This window comes from Chenopodium album, chromosome 15, assembly GCF_948465745.1.
Source record: "Chenopodium album chromosome 15, dcCheAlbu1.1, whole genome shotgun sequence".
Lineage (NCBI taxonomy): Eukaryota > Viridiplantae > Streptophyta > Magnoliopsida > Caryophyllales > Amaranthaceae > Chenopodium > Chenopodium album.
Genome location: NC_137848.1, coordinates 11,989,867 through 12,004,646, shown reverse-complemented (window position 1 = coordinate 12,004,646; position 14,780 = coordinate 11,989,867). Strand labels below are relative to the sequence as shown.

The 14,780-nt window shown below is 32.5% G+C and overlaps 1 pseudogene; it reads left to right on the top strand.

Annotated features, from left to right (window-relative positions):
• Positions 1-10,072: 10,072 nt before the first annotated feature.
• On the top strand, positions 10,073-14,252 carry LOC145580818 (putative wall-associated receptor kinase-like 16 pseudogene; annotated as a pseudogene).
• The last annotated feature ends 528 nt before the right edge of the window (positions 14,253-14,780 follow it).

Sequence of the window (14,780 nt, the reverse complement as noted above, 5' to 3'; positions counted from 1 at the left end):
CGGTTAATCGGTGCTCCAAACCGGTCATTCGGGACGGTAACTGGTGTTGGACGCCGGTTATTGTGGTCAAACGACGCTGGAAACTGATTACCGTCCCGGGTGATCGATTTTGAGCGCCGGTTGTGCAGGTCATCGGGAAAAAAAACCTTCTTCCCGTGCTACGAGGGAAGATGGTGGTTCGTCGTTTTCCGATGGTGGTTGACTGCTGACCTGCTGTTGGTGGTTACTGGAAATATAAGGAGATAACTGTAACTTTTAAAAAAATTGGTACCTCTTGCCTTCTTGGTTGTTATGGGCAGTGATGGTGTAGTGGGTGGTGGTAGGGCTGTTAAACGGGTTGTGTCGTGTCGGGTTCGTGTTTCGTGTCGATGTTAAACAGGTTGAAAAACCCTGGCCTTTATCCAAAACCTAACTTGTTTATTAAACTAGTTAAAAACTCTTGACCCAAACCTAACCCGCTTATTTAACGGGTTACTCGGGTAACCTTTTACCCACATAGTTTGTAATAAACTAATTAATATTTAGGAAATTTTGAGTTTTGCTACCACCAAAATACCCTATTTTAACTTTTACTATCCATCTAAAATTTTATTTTATTTTGCTACCATTTAACTAAATTCGTTAGGGTTCCGTTAAGTAGGGTCTATTATTTCATTAAATAATAATTTTGTTTAGTAAAAAGAAAAAGAAAAAACTTAAAAAAATAATATAAAAAAAATCCAACAACTGCCTCACACTATCAGCCACCCCTCCCCATTCCCCGTGTCGGCGCCTAAACAATCCCCCGGTGTTGGCGACCCCCTCCCCTCCCTTTCCCCGGCCCCACCCATGCTGCCAATTAACCCCCCTCCCTTTTCCCACTAGTGAAATAGAGGAACAAGTGGAGATAGAAAAAAGAAGATAAAGAAAATACCTATACTCCAACCACCATCAACCGAGCAAATTTTGAGAAATTAAGATCCAAAACCGAGGCTATGAAGGTTGAATTTGGTTTTGTTTGTTTTAGATCTGGATTTGGCGGACAAATTCGACCACCATAGCCTCAATTTTGGATTTTTGTTAAACTTTGTACTTCAATGGTGGTGGCAACGTGTGCGGAGGTGAAGGCAGATAGTGTGTGTGTGAAGAAGAGTAATGTTGTAGCTTGTTTTGGTGGGTGTTGCAGCAGTAGCATAACAATGCACAGATGGGAATTTTGTGGGGTTAATTGAAGCAAAGGCTTTAGCTTTATGAAGATGAATTTGGGGTTTTAATGGCACCACCAAATGAAGTTGTAAGTGGGTTGTAGCCATTGTTGGTTGGGGAGTCAAAGAAGAGAGAGAAAACTGGTTGAGGGTATGAATAGGATTATGAGAAGTGGGATGTGCTCACCTTAGGGACAGCGTGGGTGGGGAAAAGGAGGGGGGGTTGGGTCGTCGGCGCCGGGGAATCGTTTGAGCACCGGAAGCTAGCACAGGGAGTGGGGATGGGTGGCTGGAGGGAGGTTGGACAGTGGCTGGGCCCCACTAACGGAAATAATAACTAATTCTATTAAGTGGTAGCATAACCTATATTTTTTGTTATTAGGTGGTAGAAAAATAAAATAAAAATTTAGATGGGTAGCAAAAGTCAAAATTGTGTATTTTAGTAGTAGTAAAAGTCAAGTTTTCCTAATATTTAATTCAAAAATAAAAAAGACAGACATCATTAAGGGTCTGTTCTGATTTACTGAATTGAGCTGAATTGAACTGAACTGAATTGATTGTAGCTAAACTGAACTGAAATTGAACTAAATAGAGTTGAAATAAATTGTTTATGAGAGAAGAAAGTTAGGAACTGAACTAAACTAAACCGAACTGAACTGATTGGAGTTGAACTGAACTGAACAGAAATTAAACTGAAGAGAACATGCCCTAATTCATTGAAGATATTACAACAGTTTTAAGTTAGTAGTTTTAACAAAAGATACCACAAGGGTTTAAAGCTAGTAGTTTTAACAATACAACCATACATAAGAATTGTCTCAAATTAACCGCCAGATGAAAATTATAATTTTTTTTTGCCAAATTAACCGCCAAAAAATTACCAAAATGTATAATAGTGTCAAGGTAATTTACAAAACAGGATTTTCATCATAAACCATTGAGTTTTAACTTAATTCACTATATACCACAAAAAACTTTCTAATTCACAATGTACCACTGAGTTCCTGTGCAATACCACAAAATACATTTTTTGATAACTGCCGTTAGTCTGCCGTTTGGGGTATTTTACTAATTCATCATATACCCATGTTTATAAAGTTATTTAACCAGATACCATTAAATTAAAAGATATATCACCATATACCTAGAATTTACATCTACTATTTTTTGCTGCTTTACTACTCTTCTCTTGAGCTCCTTCAACATACTCTCATCTCCATGACATTGTGTGTTTATGCTTCCCCTACATTGAAATTCATAACTCGAAAGGACATTTTGTTCGGCTTTACCCTTGCACCATCGAAATTTCTCTCATATATCACACTTATAGTACAAAATTTGTCGAATCACAACTCCTTATTGCAAATTTCTTCCCACATGTACAAGCTTGTTTGGCATTCTTATGTATGCATATTCGAAAGATGACGATGATGATTTTGAGTGTGTTGACATCTTTACAAATGCTTTTAGAAGGGTGAAGTGCTGCTTCAATCCCTCAAGTATTATGTTTATATACATAAACTATCCGTTAAAACAGTCAACGACTAATTTTTTTTTTTAAAAAAATAACCGTTGTAATTTCTGGGTATATAATGAAATATCTTTTAATTTAATGGTATATGGTGAAATAACTTTACAAACATGGGTATATGGTGAATTAGTAAAATACCCCAAACGGCAAGTTAATGGCAGTTACCAAAAAAGGTATTTTGTGGTATTGCACAGGAACTCAATGGTATATGGTGAATTAGAAAGTTTTTGGTGGTACATGATAAATTAAGTTAAAACTCAGTGGTATATGGTGAAAAAACCATTTACAAAATTACAAGTTTTAATAAAAAAAAAAAATCAGTTACTACTTAATTAATAGATTAAGCGTGTCGGGTTCGGGTTGACATGCAGGTTGTCATTCAACCATTTATATAATTGGGTTATGCGTGTCGGTTTCGGGTTGAAAATGTCAACCCAACCTAACCCTTTTAATTTCGTGTCATGTTCGTGTCGACCCAATTATGTAAACGGGTCGAGAATCCTTGACCTAAACCCGCTTATTTTGTGTCGTATCAGCTTTTGATAACCCTAGGTGGTGGTGGTTAATTGTGGGCGGTGATGGTGCAGTGCGTGGTGGTGGTGGTGGTGGCGTGGATGGTGGTTGACGATTGAATTTGAGGTTTGATGGACTTAGGAGAGAGAAAGCAAAGTAGGGATGAATAAGGGTAATTTTGTCCCTTCATCACGTCACTATTGTTGGCGGTTTGATAAAAAACGTTGGCGGCATTTAGCAATCCACTATATTATATATTTGTTGTGTACCCAACATTTGCTTCAATGCCTTTATTTGTTGGCAGTTTGATAAAAAATATTGACGGTATTTAGCAATTTACTCTATTATATATTTGTTGTGTGCCCAACACTTGCTTCAATGCCTTAATAAGTTTATATGCTTCAGATCCAGAATCTTATCGCCCAGCTGATGTCTTTCTAAATAACATATTTCCTCTATTTCATTTTAGTTGAAATGTTTTTTTAGTCACGTTTGTCAATGCATAAACTCAACTACTCGTATTATAAATGTATACAGATAACTAAAGCAAACACCAAGAATGACTCATGTTAATTTTTGATGCAATATTTTCCCTTCAAAACAACTATCCCTCTTTTCTTGCCAATTTTATTTTAGAGAATATTTGTATTATATGATTTTCTAATTGGTCATCTTAATTCTTCTATTAAAAAATCAACAAAAATATAATTCTAAATACTCCGTATTTTATGTAATTGGTATTATTTTTTTGTTGTAAGACTTTGTTATGGTTTGTATCTTTTTATACGAAGTTTTTATTTTTTTTTTTCTTTTGTTTTCTTTTGTTTTCTTTTGTTTTGTTTTGTTTTTTTTTTTTTTATTATTATTTTTTTATTTAAGGGTAAGAAAAAAGAAAACATTAGGAACCCCTCCTCACAAAGGGAATTCCTAATGCATCAGAGGAAATAATAGAGTACAAAGATGAAGAAGTACAAAGAGTAATGTGCATGTTATCACTAACAAGATGACTTACATTCACGATCCAATTTGCTGCTATGTTTGTTTCTATGTAAATATGGTTAATATCCCATTGCTGAAACCTTTGAAGAAGATTGAGGATGCCGGCGATGATGTGATCGATTTGCCATGGAACGGACCAAACTCCTTTGACTACGTTAGGGTTGATTACTAGGAGATTATCCCCTTTTGATGACTAAATGTTAAATCCCTTATACGAAGCATTAAATCTGTGAAAAAAAAAGTACTGAACGTTTCATATCATTGACATGTTATGGAGTAAAAGTTAAAAACATCACTTAAAAATTATTTTTAAATATTGGTAATATAATATTTCAAATATTCTTCAATATATATTACAAATTTTATATATTCCCTCTGTTTTTTTTTAAGTGCATCACTTTTCTAAATTGATCGTCCTTATTTAGGTGGATCACTTCCGTTTTGGGATATCTTGTTTTATTTTAATCGAAAAAAATTGGTTGAGTTGGATTTACGGTGAGTCCAATATATCTGACAATAATAATTTAATACATGAAAATAATATTCTAATATATGGAATTAATATTCTAATATTTGACATTAATAATCTAATAGTTGACATTAATTTTTTTAATATTGACATTAGATTATTAGATTATTAATGTTAGATATTAGAATATTATTGTCAGATATTAGAATATATTAATGTCATTTATTAGAATATTATTGTTATATATATTGGACTCACGGTGAGTCCGATTTTCCATTTATTAGAATATTATTGTTATATATATTGGACTCACGATGAGTCCGATTTCACGCAAAAACTTTTCATTTTTAATTATATCTCTATCCTCACATGGTATTCAATCCTACTTTGTTTAACTATTTTATTCTTCTTCTCTCACATCCTTCATTGTTTTGATGAACTTTTACCTTACTATATTCAATGAACCATCCAACTTAGTTTCAATCAAACCGATGAAAAGTGAGCATGTAAGGCAGTTTTATATATACACCATCTTCTACCATCAAAATTCAAGACCGACCTTTTAGGTCCTATTCACTTCACCTTTTAAAAAAAAATTCAATAAATATAATTTGGGTTCAGTAATAATAATCTCAACTCAGTATAAATTAGTTTCTTTAAAGAAGAAATATAATAGAGAAGCAACAAAAATAACAATTCAGCAAAAAATAGTTTTAACTCAATAAAAAATAAAGTGAAGTAAACCGGACCTTATTGTTTTATTGCTCATTTATTAGGTCTGAAATTGAGCAAGTAGACATAAAAAATAATGCTAGTTGTACCACTACCAGTACAATAATAAATTGTACCATCATCATGAATAATTCGGTGGGACAAAAACCCGAAGAATACTTCTCAATCTTATATTGTCCACAAAAAAGAAAAAAAAAAAGCATACTAGTCAAGAAATTAGAAAAAAATGAAGACATCACTTAAAAATTATTTTTTTTGAAAGACACTAAATAATTATTTTAAATATTAGTAATATATTCTTTCACATATTGTTCAATTTATATTACAAACAACAGGTCTCGGTCTTCAACAAATTATTATAGACCCAAAATTTGACACTCTTAAATAATATAGTCACATTTTAGATGATATAATTACTTTTTTTTTAGATAATACAATTATCTTGTTGTGAGTCATATTTTGAATGATATAATCGTATTTTAAACAATTAGTGAGATGATATAATTATCTTTTGGATGATATAATTATCTTTCGAATGATGTAATTACTATTTGATACTTTTTTTAATGATGAATTCAATTTTTAAATGATACATTTACATAATCAGTTTTTGGATGATATAATTACTTTTGTAATGATATAATTACATTTTGTATGATATAGTATGATATACTAGATGATTGGGTGCACAATAAGTTATTGTACACTGGGTCTATTCTAGACTTTACCTATTACAAATTCTATATATTCCCTCTGTTCTTTTAAATGCATCAGTTTTCTAAATTGATCGTCTTTATTTAGGTGGATCACTTCCTTTTTGGGACATCTTGTTTTATTTTTAATTACACCTCTATCCTCACATGGGCTTCAATCCTACTTTGTTTTACTATTATTCCTCTCCTCTCACATTGTTTATTTTTTTAATATAAACTTTTACCTTACTCTCTATAATTTAAAAACTTTAATCTCCAAACAAACGCACTTACACAATTTTTTTTTACTGTAATCTATTCACCATCCTAAAACTTAGTGTCGGTCAAACCGATGAAAAATGAGCATGTAAGGCAATTTTATATATACTCCATCTTATACCATTAAAATTCAAGACCATTTAGGTCCTTTTAACTTCACCTTACAAAAAATATTCAATAATTATAATTTCGGTTCAGTAAAAATAATCTTAGTCGCAGTAAAAATAAGTTTCTTTAAAGAAACAATATAACAGAAAAGCATAAAAAATAAATCCAGTTCAGCAGAAACATTTTGAATTCAACAAAAATAAGGTGCAGTAAACCGGCCCTTATTGCTTAATTGCTCATTTATTAGGTATCAAATTGAGCAAGTGGACATAAAAAATAATGCTGGTTGTACAGTTGTACTACTACTAGTACAATAAATTGTATCATCATCATTATCATCATGAATGCTTTGGTGTGACAAAAACGGAAAAACCCGAAGAATACTTCTAAATCTTATATTATCCACAAAAAAGGAGAAAAAACATACTAGTCAAGAAATTAGAAAAATAAATAAAGGACAACAACTTATTGATAATTAATTAAACCTGTTACAAATTTGGCTAGACAATTCACGAGAGAAGACCTTGACGCATATGGGGTGAAAGACCCTCCTCATTTGCGTACTCCTGCGACTACTTGCGTTGGCAATTATGTAGTTTTGTCATTAACTTCTCCATAGTTTGCTTAACCTGCGACTAGAGCTGTCAAAAGCTGATCCGATCTGAAAATTTTATCCGAACCGTACGCGATCATGATCGGACGTGTTTGAACGTGAGAAATTAGTAACCCGAACCCGATATGACCCGACCTGAAACCAACCCGAGTTAACCTTAGGATTCGTGATCCGAACCGAACATGACCCGATCTGAGATGACTCGACCCGAACATAAGCTGTCAATTATTGACCTAAACCAACCCTACCCAAGATTGACCCAAACCAGTTTTAACCCCGTTGAAACTCGAAACCAACCTGACCTTTTACTAACCCAACACGAATTCAACCCGACCTGGATTCAACCCGACCTGTTAGGCTGTTACTAATCCGACTCGAATTCAACCCGATCTGTTTTTAACCTGAAACCCGACCCGAATAGTATTGCAATTGACTCAAATTGACCCGAACCGAGCTAACTCGTCCCAAACACTCAAATTGACAAATCTACCTTTAACATTCCATACACATATCTGAACTCTTATACTGTTATAACACACTAATGCTTTAAAATGTTTCCCTTAAAGAAGCTAGTTAATTGAGAAGGATTGTAATTCAAATCATAAAGCTAATAATAAAGAACGGAGTATCAAATTGGCACAACCAAATTAATGTCAACACCTTATATTATATTTGATTTATCAATGTTGTCATATTTCAATTATGTACCGCAGTACCAAACTATCCAAACTCATATTTAAAATTTTATGAAATTATTTATCCTAAAATAAGTGAAAAAAATGTAGTTTAAACTTATTAGCTCGAATATGAACTTATCTAAAATTATTTCTCTTACAATAAATAAAGAAATGGATAATGATTAAATGTGAATGTCATCCATTACATGAACTGTTAACAAACCGACTCAAAAAATATACCTGAACCTTATAAGACCCAACCTGAAATCAACACGAGACCCAGATTAACCTAATATTTGAGACCCGAAGTCGAACATGACCAGATCTAGAAATGACCCGACCTGATTATAACCCATAAATTATTGATCATTTGAACTGAACCCGAGAATGATCCTAACTCGTTTTAACTAACCCGTTAAAACCCGAATTAAACTCGACCTATTATTCACCTGACCCGAATGTAACTCGACATAATATTGACCTGACCTAAAACCGACCCAAACCCGATAAGATGTATGACCCGACGTGACCCGACTCAAGCATGACCCAATCCAAACCCGACCCGCATAGGTTACGACATTAACCCAAATTGACCTAACCTGAGTTGACTTGACCCACACAAACCCGACCCAAACCTGATCCGTTTAGCCGAATTGACAGCTCTACCAGCAACTACTAAAACTCTTGATTTTACAACTCAATGTCAGAATTTTTTTTATTGCCATGAGATTAGATATGAAATAAAAGTATAAACTGAATCAAATCTAACAAGATAGATGTTATATAGATTTATCTTTTGTTTACGTATGAAATACAATATGTAAATGTAGAGGAGTGTGTAAATAGTGTAAAATTGCAAATAATGTTGCAATATTCCAATCGATGAAGTTGATACATAATGGAGCTACGGAGTATCGACCTAGCAAAATCAAGTAGGAATCAATGCGCTTTTTGTGGTATCGTATTATTGAAAATCAACGTGTTTTTTTGTGCTGCTGGCCATGCATATTGTGGCCGTCAGAAATAAAAAAGTAGTAATACCTATTATACTGTTAGAGTAATCCTTTTTTAAATTTTATTTATTGAGTAACCCTTAAATAACTATATTGTTCAGTAACACCTAACACTTTAACAGGGTAACCTCTATCACAGTAACGTAGCAGCGTAACCAATGGTAGTTAGCCACACAATATAGCCAGCCGCATATAAAAATTATTGACAAAATTAAAAAAAGGACTTTTTGACTTTTACCACAAAAAAATCAAGAAAATTATTTTTTACCACCAAATAAAAAATTAAAAATTGTTTTTTACCACCTGCCGTAAAAAATCTAACGGAATTTTTTAAATTGTTTGATTTTCGTGCCAAACACATGTTTTTAGTGGCTTTGGGGGGCATTTTGCTTAGGTAAAAATTTGAGGTCAAAATTGACAAAAAAGATAGAAAATGTCTCGTTTTGCGTGTTTAAAATACCTCGATTTGCGTGAAACACGCAAAACGAGACATTTTCGATCAGTTTTTGTCAATTTTGACCTCAAATTGGATCCAAAGGGCCAAAATGCCCACTAAACCTATGAAGAACATGATTTTCGCACAAAAATCGAAGATTTGTTTTAAACCGTTAGATTTAACGATTTTCTTAACGGTAGGTGATAAAAACAATTTATACAGTTTTATTTGGTGGTAAAATAAAACTTTTAAAAGTTTTGGTGGTATTTTTGATTATTTTGGTGGTAAAAGTCAAAAAATCCTTAAAAAAGAAACAAAAATTAAAAAATTCAGCACAAAAAAAAATAAAGAAAAGCCCTAGTAAGATCTCGTTCATTTCACCTTATTTTGTTGAATTGAATTAGTTTCTTTGAAGTGAAATATTTTTGCCTTATTGACATTATTTTTACTGATTTTCTATTATATTTTTTCTATAGAGTTATTAATTTTTACTAAACTGAACTTATTTTATTAAATATTTTTTTTAAGGTGAATTGAACCAGGCCTAAGTGTAAAGCAATTTCGGTAACTAAGTCAATATTTTTACTTTTCGAACTTTAGAGTAGGGAAAATATAGACCTCGACTTAGTTGACGCGGTGCAAAGGACAGTTGACTAGTTTATCATACTTTATAACAACTTGAGTACACGTCAACAAGTTGGTTAGGATAATTTTGCTATTTCTGTTTTAATGCACAAGTTAGTTAGTTGGGGTTGTACTAAATGTGAGAGCAGTATATAAGCTCCTACTGTACTAATTTCTTTTATTCGTTCAATTTACTTCTTTCTCTCGTTTTCCTAGCTCTTCTTCTTCTTCTTCTTCTCAAGTGTATTAAAGCTTTACACCTCCATTAATGAAAATCAGCTGTTTCTCTTAGTTCTTTCTTTGCTTCTGTTCTGTTTTGTAACTATTACATATTTTTCATAACAAAAATAATCACAAAAAGATGTTGAAAGGGGAATTTGGTTGGGGTATTTCTTTGTTGCTAATCGTTGTAGCAACATTGTTGTCTTCACCACACCAAACTATAGGCCAAGAAGTTGCTTCTGTTACAAATTCAAAAATAGCCCTTCCTGGTTGTCTTGACAAATGTGGCGACGTCGACATCCCCTATCCTTTCGGTATAGGGGATAAGTGCCACTACAATCACCCTGATGACGGCTTTTTCTACAAAATTACTTGCAACGACACTACGGTCCCCTCGTTTCCAACTTATGGTGCTACTAAGGTAGTAAAAATCGCTCTAGATGGTGAATTCAGGGTAAGTAACTACATTTCATATATGTGTTTTGATAGTTCAGGTACGAAAAACTATAATTATACATCCTGGATTAGTGTCACAAGATTTGCTCTATCGACAACCCAAAACATAGCCGGTGCCATTGGGTGCGATACCATGGGTTTGTTCTCAGGAACAATGATGAATAATAGTACAGGTGGGTTCCTATCAGGGTGTATAACTGGGTGCTCTAACCAATCATATGTCAGCAGTAAATGCGAAGGTATCGGTTGCTGCCTGGCCTCCATTCCAGACGGAGTAACCAATATTACATTAGAAGCTTGTATTAGAAGCCAGAAGAAATTATTACTACCACTAGAATCTATAATCATACTTGGTGAGTATATGTTTTTTTGTGTTCTTCGATCACCCTTCTACTACCTCTATTTCATACTTTCTCCGCTTTTTAGTTGACACCGTTTGACTCTTACATTATTCACAAACTACAGTTTGACTAGTTTTTGTGGTTTATAGCTACTATAAAATATAGTCAAGTGGGATCTTGATTGAATCGTCTCAATATATATTTTATTAATATCAACTTTTTATAATTTTTCAATGTCGAGAATTAGAAATATTAATCGTTAAAATAGTGTATTGGCAAACGTGATAATAGAATGGTGTCAACTAAATAAAAACGGAGGTAGTATTATGTGCAACAAAAGTCTTGACACAAACTCCAAAACAATATTTATTTATTAGTAATAAATAGGGAAAGAAAGATAAAAATATATGTAATTAGGAGAGAGATAGAGAGAAATGACAACTTAAAAAGTAAACAAAATATTTGTTGCATCTATTTTTAGTAAATGTTACACATGATATGAAAACGGGAGTAGTATTTTTTTTTCCTATTAATTAATTCAATACACAATTTTATATGTGACCGACCACAGCATGTGGCCAGAGTTACTTGGTCAAAAGTTACTCAATTAGTGTTTTGGCAAGACAGCCACACAAAAAAATGTTAGTTTAAACTTTTAGTTTTTGTATTATTTTTTTAAAAGTTGAATACATCTAGAATGTATATACGATAATATAAGATAAGTTCATGTAAATAATTAATTTTATGGAGTACAAAATAAGTTTTTAATGAATCAAAATTTAATTGGTTTATTAGAAGAATTACTCAACAAAAACAACAAAATTAAATCCTTAACTTCATTGCATCTAAAATTCTTCATGCCCTCTGCATTCTTCGTTAATGTCACGCAATTTCCCTCCGCCGATTTTTCTTCTTTTCTTATGTTCAATTTTTCCCAAATTCTTTCATTGACGGGGTCAACATATTTGTTTTCTTCTCTCATTCAGTTTCACGTGTTGATATGTGTAAATTTTTTACAAATTATTAAATTATTTTCATATAGAATACATAAATCATCAATTACATATTACTAAAAGCGAATTTAAAGGAACACTAGGCAATGTATTATCAAAAAAATTTCCTGCCAAAATTTCTTTCTTAAAAAAAATTTTATTATTATGTAGAAATAAAATTTGCATTTAGATTATGAATTTTATTTTATATGAAATCTAAAGTAAACTTTCTAAAATATTAACTTGCACATTATAAGTATAAATATTTTCTCTCACATGTTTTAATTGTTTCAAAATATTTCATGTATTTTAATAGGTACATGATGAATGGATTTATTATATTTTATATAATTATACTATTATTATAATTAAGAAATTGTGCAAATCAATGATTAAAAAAAAAAAACATTTTTTGGTGCACAGGGTTTAACCTAGTATATATATTTTTTGGTGCACTTTAACCTAGTGTATATATACTTAATTGTATAGTTGTATAATTCCTCCGTTTTTTTTAAGTTGACACCTTTCTATTATCACGCTTGTCAATGCATGTTTTTGACAATTAATATCTCTAATTATCAACATTGTAAAATTATAAAAAGTGGATATTAATAAAATATACATTGAAATGATTCAAATAAGATCCCACATGATTATGTTTTATCGTATTTATAAACCACAAAAGCGAGTCAAAGTGTGTTGTATGAATATGTAAAAATCAAACGGTGTCAACTAAAAAAGATGGAGGATGTATAAGATTATTTACATTGCTCATGTTTATTACCGAGTAAGAAGAAACTCACTTGTGAGTTTTAGTGAGTGTGTCACACATTAATTAAAAACTAATGTGGAAGATAACTCCAATTCTGAAATAGCTCATGCTAGGTTTACATTAAACGCTCAAGCATTATTATCATTGTTTAGGTGTCGGCGGCGGAATCATTATTTTGTTGTTGGCTGGCTTTTGGTTCCATTGGCAACATGGAAACCAAAAGATGCAAAAATTGAGGGAGAAATGCTTTCAACAAAATGGTGGTCATATTTTATAGCAAAAACTTTCAGCACGAGATGTATCAGTTGGTAGTATGGTTAGTATGTTCACAATTGAACAACTTCAGAAGGCCACAGATAGCTATAGTGATAGTAGCATCATTGGTCGCGGAGGTTTTGTCATGGTTTTTAAAGGAATACTACCAAACAACCAAATAGTCGCCATCAAAAAGTCCCTCAAGGTAGATTCCACACAAGTTGAGCAATTCATAAACGAGGTTGTTGCCTTGTCACAAATCAACAATAAGAATGTGGTGAAGCTCTAGTAATGGTACATTGCATGATCATTTGCATGATGAAGGAAAAGTAGAATCTTTTATTTGGGATATTCGCTTAAGAATTGCAGCAGAAGTTGCTGAAGTCTTGGCCTATTTGCATACTACAATTTCTATACCGATAATTCACAGAGATATTAAGTCTGCAAACATACTCTTGGATGATAAGTGCACAGCAAAAGTCGCTGATTTTGGAGCTTCTAAGCTAGCTCCGGTAGATCAAGAGCAGTTAGGAACTATGGTACAAGGGACATGTGGTTATCTTGATCCAGAGTACATGCAAACTGGTGAGCTCACTGATAAGAGCGATGTTTATAGTTTTGGTGTTGTTCTTGTCGAACTACTAACTAGAGAGAAGGCGATATCTTATGCTAAGCCGGAGAATGAGTGATGCCTTGCTGTATTCTTTCTTAGGAAGTTAAGGGAAGATCGTTTATTTGAAATCCTTGATGAAAAAATTGTAAGTGATGGTTCAATCGAGCAACTTAAGGAAGTTGCTAATCTTGCAAGTAGGTGCCTAAAACTTAAAGGAGAGGATCGCCCGGCAATGAAGGAGGTCGCAAGAGAGGTAGAAAGGATTATTACAGCAGGTATGACTACTCATCCATGGTCGTTGTCAAACAACACCGTGTTACTCCAGGAAGAGAGTGAATATCTGCTTGGTCGTGATAAGGCGGATGATTTCAACAATGGCTATGAAAACGACAGCATGAACTACTCTTCAAGCAGCCAAAGTACAGTTGTGCAGTTGGTACCGTTGGATGATGGGAGATGAACATTATGCTTGACCTGCAATATATAATGGTTTGCTTAACGATAAATAAATTGGAGAATACATCTATACATATTTTATTATACAGTTTTAAAAGTGTATGTTTGTAACATGTTAGACGTACTAATATCCCACTAGCTATCTTGTTCCTATTACATGGAAACAAATGGAGCATGATAAATCCCTTGTTTAGCTATGTACTGTCTGAATAGCAGAGTTCACAAGCTAAGCTTGTCATTTGTGCTCTTACTTGATTATACAATATAAAGTAATCTAGAATCAATAATCTAGCGTCTTAAACTTTATGTATCAAAGCTAGATCAAGATCAGAGTTGCAACTAACATTGTTGGAAAAGGGGATTCATGATGAATCTGTTTATATTTTTAAAATAAAAACAAGCCTAAACCAAGAAAAGTATTCACCTTTTATTTAATTTATTATTAGGAAAAGATAAATGTTTAAATCTTATTTACACCACATAAAGATTGAATATATTAGTTTTGAAAATATTTTATTTCATTTTCTATCTTAAAAAAAAAAAAAAAAAAAAATCTTAAATACCGTGTGACTAGCCATTAGGGGTAAATTCGTTACTCGTTAGTGGTATTGGGGCTACTCGGTGGGTTACTCCGTCAATGTTCTTTATTGTTGAAAATCAATCAATTATATTGTACGGAGTACAATAGAAGAGGTCCCAAATTAATTGAATATATCATCATTAACTTCCATGATCATGATTCCAGTAAAAAATTATACAATTATTAAATGATGATATAGGATTAATAAATGATATTTAAAAAT